This window comes from Mustela nivalis (assembly GCF_964662115.1).
Source record: "Mustela nivalis genome assembly, chromosome: 6".
NCBI classification, from domain to species: Eukaryota; Metazoa; Chordata; class Mammalia; order Carnivora; family Mustelidae; genus Mustela; species Mustela nivalis.
Genome location: NC_139025.1, coordinates 136121448 through 136126784, shown reverse-complemented (window position 1 = coordinate 136126784; position 5337 = coordinate 136121448). Strand labels below are relative to the sequence as shown.

Sequence of the window (5337 nt, the reverse complement as noted above, 5' to 3'; positions counted from 1 at the left end):
GATATTCTCCAGAGGTATATAATCAGGGCACCCAAACATCATAGACTAATAGGAAAACAAGACACCAGCTTCCTCCTCATTGGCTAACTCCCAAACTTCTGATTTGATTCTGGGGGGATAGGAAGGACACATTTGTTCTCACACGAGTCTACCTGGAATTAATCGTCAGTTTAAGCCACAGACGTTTTTCCCCTTTGAGCTACACAAAGGAGCATCTTACCATCGATACCATCCTAAACTTGGAAAAATATGGCAATATTTATTTCACATGCATCAGAGGTGAGGTCTGATGGACAAGGCATGACTTGGAATGTGGAAGATACACCAGCCCCTTGAATCTCTAATACCCTTTCTTTCTTATATTCTGCTTCGCCGTTACTCACTAGTTCTTTGATTTTTAGCAAATTATCAGAGTCTCAATTTCTTCATCCTATGTATCTTACACGGTTTTGTCAGAGTTTAATGATCTTATATAAAGTCCTTGAAAGGTCCCTACCTTGCACATTAAAGCACTCAGTAAATAACTATTATCATTTCCAAATTAAAGTCTCAAAAACTGAGAGCTGTTCTACAAATACCCCAAAAGAAAGGCATCGGTACAAAAACACTCTTCCTTCTAGAATGTGCTGTTGAATCGCAAAGGCAATCTGTGCCGTTTAATCCTTGGAATTTAGGAAGACCTGCTGCTGAGCCATTCCCTTTCTGTTGATTACAAAGGCAGGAGAATTCAGATGGAGGCCGTGGGGGCAGTTATTTTAAATATTTGGATGTTTAAAGTCTTATGCAGGAGCCTGCTATATTTGCCTCCTGCAATTCAAAACCTCCAGTCCCCAAACCGTGTTTTCCTCTGTGCCCTTAAAACTAGCCAGCTCGACTTCTGCTTTATTTTGATAAACCTGGAAAGGCAGAGCCCAGTCTTTTAAGTAAAGCTTTTCCAGGGCTTAAGGCAGCCGAACCTAAATGAAACTGAAAATGACAATGAGAAGAGGTAATGCTATCTATCACTGTCCGCTGGTTGCTGTCTGTAGCTCTCCCTAGCAATCGCAGGATAAAATAAAGCCCCGTGTTGAAGGGCAGGGCATAAGCAGGCTGGCACTTCAAGCCTCAGTTAGCTCTGCAGGGAGGTGGCTCTGAGAAGGACCCCGATGGAAATGGAGCTTATAAAGATGTCTTGTAGCAGCCTTTCATGTTTGCCATGTGGCTGCCCCTTCAGCTCCCTAATACCCCTTCTCTCTTAAATGATACGAAAAGTTCTTAGCACAAGTCCCAAGGAGAGGGAAGCAGCCTTAAAAGGGGAAGAAATCAAAGCTTTCCATGGTGGCAGTGCTGTGCTTTTGTTTCCTGGTAACACCATTGCATTTCTAGGGGTGCATCAGGAGGAGGAGCTGAAGGGGGAAGCATGGAGTTTGTTTTTGCTTTTTTTTTTAATTTTTTTTAAGACTTATTTTAGAAAGAGAGAATGAGTGGGGGGAGGTGCAGAGGGAGAGAAGCTCAAGCAGATTCCCCATTAAGTGTGACCTGATCCTAAAAGCCTGGCATGACCTGAGCTGAAACCAAGAGCCACTCTACCAACTAAGCCACCCAGGAGCCCCTAGACGGGAATCTTGAAATACTCCTCCTGCTCAGGACCCTCCTTTCTCTGTGCCTCTGGCCTTCTTCTCTGCCACTGTTCAATCTTCCATTCCCAGCTACCCTACATAGGTCATAAACTCAGTTGATACCTCGAGGTCCCAGATGGATTAAGAATCTTGCAGTGGCGCCTGCATGGCTCAGTTGGTTAAGCAGCTGCCTTTGGCTCAGGCCATGGTTCCAGGGTCCTGGGATCGAGCCCCAGTGGGGATCTGCTTCTTCCTCTCCCTCTACCCTTCCCCCTGGCTTGTGCTTTCTGTCTTTCTCTCAAATAAATAAAATCTTAAAAAAAAAAAAGTCAGATGCTCAGGTAACTGAGCCACCCAGATGTCCCCCTCCACCTCCCCCCACCTTTTTTGTTTGTTTGTTTGTTTGTTTGTTTTTCCCCAAGCACATTTTGTTTAAGACCTACTAGGGCCAAAGATGCCAGCAGAATTTATCCAAGATTTGTTTGGTAGGCTTGCTTTTTTAGCTGCTTCACTTTTTCTGACCCTTTCTTGTTGCTTATAGCTTATTTGGTCAAGTTTTATGTCCTCTCTTAGAACTGCATGATCTAGGCTTTGTATGCTGTGTATCTGTATAACCCTGTTTCTCTCTTTAATTATGTTTTTAGCATTCAGAGTGATTAACATGGCAAAGTAAGTAGGAAAGTATTTATAGAATTGCTGCATTTTCTCCTAGATTGAAATGATTTATTTCATTTCGCTAATGACACTGTTATAACTTTCTGTGGCCTACCCTAAGGCTATCTAACCAATATATTTTAGAAACCTTTTACTCCTTAGTTTCTTGTCATTTATCTAACAAGGTTCAAATGGTTAAACACATTGTATAGGATGCTGTATTTCCCAGAAGAAATAAAGAGGCTTGTCTCTAGGGACTTACTGTGGTCTCTCAGTTGTACTGAGATTTTTCTGTAGGCATACAGTGTGGTTTATGGAACATGGGCTGATAATGAATCCAACCCCACACTGAGTGGATGCAGTGGGATTCCTGGAATACTGATGTCTAATACATCTGTGAAGATGTTACATATAATGCTTCCAAAAAGCAATCAATTTCCCCATTTAAAGTAAATATAAATTTGGTGTTAATTCACTAAGGGTAAAGACAAACAGGTCTCAAGCTGGTTTAGTTTTCAGGTGTGATCTGTTAAAAATATCTGCTACCTCAATTCAATTAGATAATAAAAACAGTTGCTCAATAAGTGAAATAATAGAGATGATTGGTTTGAATTAGGTGTTATCTACAGGTCTGTGGCTGTATTTATACTCTAGTTAGTGGGCTTATGAGTCAAATCTTAAGGTCCACCTCTAATGCTTTCAAGTTAAGTTTAAACATTAGCTTGAGGGAGGGTTTCTCTTTGACTTAACTGTCTGCACCACCCCTCCCTTAAGATTTGACTGTGGAAGGAGTTTGTCCCGAACTTTGTAAAACTCATAGTGCTGTTCCTTTCTCTTCCAGTCCTAAAATTGCAACAGATTTCAGTCCATACTTTCCAGCTTGATTCATGATTTTCTATATGTTTCTAATTATCACAAGTGTGTGAAACCTTCCAAAGTATATTACCCCTAGGTCATTTTATTTAGAAAATAAATTTATATGCCATACAGCACTTCTGGGCAAGGAAACATGGTAGAATCCTGAGGACATACCTCTTTAAGTATTATAACAGTTAAAATACGTTCTGAGTGTGGAGCTGGCTGAGGCTTTGTGTTTGGGGATCCCTAATATAATCAGCTACTGAATTGGGTTCTGATGTGGGAGGGAAGTCAGCCAGATGGGGGCACTGTTGCCTCAAAAGTTAGAAGAAGTAGAAAAAAAGAGCTGGCCGAGGTTGGGTTTCGCCTAAAAATATTTTGTTGCGGTCACACTTTGAATTAGCAAGAGACTCTTCCAAAACTGATCTTATGTTTTTCAAACTTGTACATCTGTATGGAAACGTGATGATTAAGCTATACATTCAGGCTGAGTTAAAGTCAAAAAACAGTTTTATTCAGCCTAAACTAATTTTGTGCCTAGGTGCAGTTTTCCAATATTCATCAGATTTGTAAGCGGGGTGGGCTTGGATCCTCTTCCAGAAAGAGCTACTTTTTGGATATTCATTCTAAGGAGTTTACATGTTTTGTGCTGTTTGTCTTCGTGGCTTTCCTAGGTCGCAGATATCAAGAAAGTCAACAACTTGATCAGAGAACAAGACTTATATGTGAAATCTATTAAGATTCCAGTGAAAAATCATGGGATCCTTACAGAGACCCACAGAGAACTCAGATCCCTCCTGAGCCCATGCTCAGAGACCAGAGTGACCTTCGAGGAGCAGCCAGACCCAGATAGAGCAGCTGTAGGCGCCGGTGCCCTCTCCAGCCCACTGACAGATTTCTTTAAGGGCATTGACGAGAATATTGAGCGCGTGGTGCAGTCAGAAATCTTTTTAAATGAAAGTTACTCGGCAGAGACCTCCAATCAGCCGCTGCTCCCGACTTCTCCAAAGACCCCCACGAAGGGTGCCGACTGTGGAATTCAGTGGTGGAATGCCGTTTTTATCATGCTTCTAATTGGGATTGTTTTACCAGTGTTATAATTGGTCTATTTTAAAATACAAGCTACTGGCGAGATCCCCAGTAGCTTGAACATAACTGCTGTCCCCAATGGCTCGATGAGCGTGAGTGCAGTTCCAGGGCAAGCCCCCAGATTAGCAGTTCCAGTGCCAACTGTCCCCTCTGCAGACAGCCAGTTCAGTCAAACCACCCAGGCAGGGAACTAGCTCTTGTTTATAAAGAATCAGGCAGTGTGAGCATTTGGCCTCTTAATGTGGATCACCTGACATCGGTCATATCCTAGGGTGCTGCCTTTCCTTTTCTATGACCTACGGACATGTCTCAGAAGCTGCTGTGTATTCTCCAGGAACATTTGACCCTGGGGAATAGGCTGACCTAATCCAAGGCTGTGGGAGCCAAAACATGCGCCCCCCTGCTATCCCCCTACATCCAGAGGTACAGTAAGGGACATTTGCATGTGACACATGCTATTTCTTGAAGGTATATAGTGGACTGGCACTGCATGGGCCCCCACGTTGGAAGTGTTTGGAAGTTGAGGAGCACCATTGGACCTTCACTGTGGGAGCCTCTGACGTCAGCTTTGGTCACTTTGCTGTTTGCAGTGTCTTCTGCCGTGACACGTGGTGCTCTTTGTCTCCCTGACAAAGGTGCTGTCCAGCAGTGGTGAATATCACCCTGTTTTGGAGTATGACCGAATTATAATTAGCTCTATTTCATATTTGTCCCACCAGTTGGCCTTTTTGAGGCAACGTCACTTCTAGGATCAAAAAAGGCCTGAATCTGAATTGCTCTAATACTGAATAAATGGCAGGTGTGTACCTTGTACTTCTAGAACTACTTAGGAGTACACAGGCTTGCTTTAAGCTGCTGCATGGTATGGCCAGCACTTCCTGGCTAGATCATTTGGAGCTTTTGCTCAGTTTCTTCTGAAGAGCATCCCCACTGCAGTGGCTAATCAGATTTCCCAAGTTAGCATTTTTGGGAAGAATTCGTGCTGCCCAGTGCCTGGAGCTGAGTAGGTGCAGAGAGAAAGAGGAGTGCCTATCGCCAGGGTTTCAACACGTGGCACATATAAGGCCAGACAGTCAATGCCAGTCGCCAGTCTGGCATTTCTGAGAGCAGCAGCCCCTGGAGGTACTTGGAAGGGAAA

General features: G+C 43.3%; 1 pseudogene across 1 annotated transcript in view; it reads left to right on the top strand.

Moving 5' to 3' along the window:
- LOC309866667 (lysM and putative peptidoglycan-binding domain-containing protein 4 pseudogene) overlaps positions 1–4393 on the top strand; it is a 5085-nt pseudogene extending 692 nt beyond the window's left edge. Inside the window, exon 2 of the transcript in view lies at positions 3785–4393. The product of the transcript in view is annotated as a lysM and putative peptidoglycan-binding domain-containing protein 4 pseudogene (transcript). The remainder of the gene's footprint in view (positions 1–3784) is intronic.
- The last annotated feature ends 944 nt before the right edge of the window (positions 4394–5337 follow it).